The sequence below is a fragment of the Accipiter gentilis genome, chromosome 29 (assembly GCF_929443795.1).
Source record: "Accipiter gentilis chromosome 29, bAccGen1.1, whole genome shotgun sequence".
NCBI classification, from domain to species: domain Eukaryota; kingdom Metazoa; phylum Chordata; class Aves; order Accipitriformes; family Accipitridae; genus Astur; species Astur gentilis.
In genome coordinates, this window is record NC_064908.1 from 19,324,369 (window position 1) to 19,324,913 (window position 545).

Genomic DNA, 545 nt, shown 5'->3' on the forward strand with positions numbered 1-545 from the left:
GCCGAAGAGGCTCAGGGCCTTCGGGAAGCCGCAGCATTCCTGGGAAGCGCAAGCAGCACGAGCGCCTGCCAGGCCGGCGGCAGCGGGAATGACCGACACAAACACCGACCTGCAATAAAGCTCCCCCAGGTCTGAGTCTGGCCGAACAACAGACAAGGCACTTCTGTTAGTGACTGTGGTAGTGCAGAAAAAAAAAAAATTAAGGAAAAAAAAAAAAAGACTGATGCTATTGTACCCAGATTTGTATCAGTGGACTTCGGCTGATGCCAAGCATTTACCACCCTCACTTCCTGCTTGCCACCCTCACTTTCCTGGAGGAAAACATGCATTTTAAATATTTATTTAGAGCTGTAAGAATTTCAACAAATTGTATTTAAATACAAATAAATATCAAAGTATGTTTCTGATGGGAACACGACGACATACCCGATTTGCATCTAGATATTTTCTAAATTCCTAATAGAAATAGAATTGATTGCTGTTCTAAATAACACAGATACGGAGGACCACAAACGTTAGACCACGCAAGAACAAAACACAGGCTG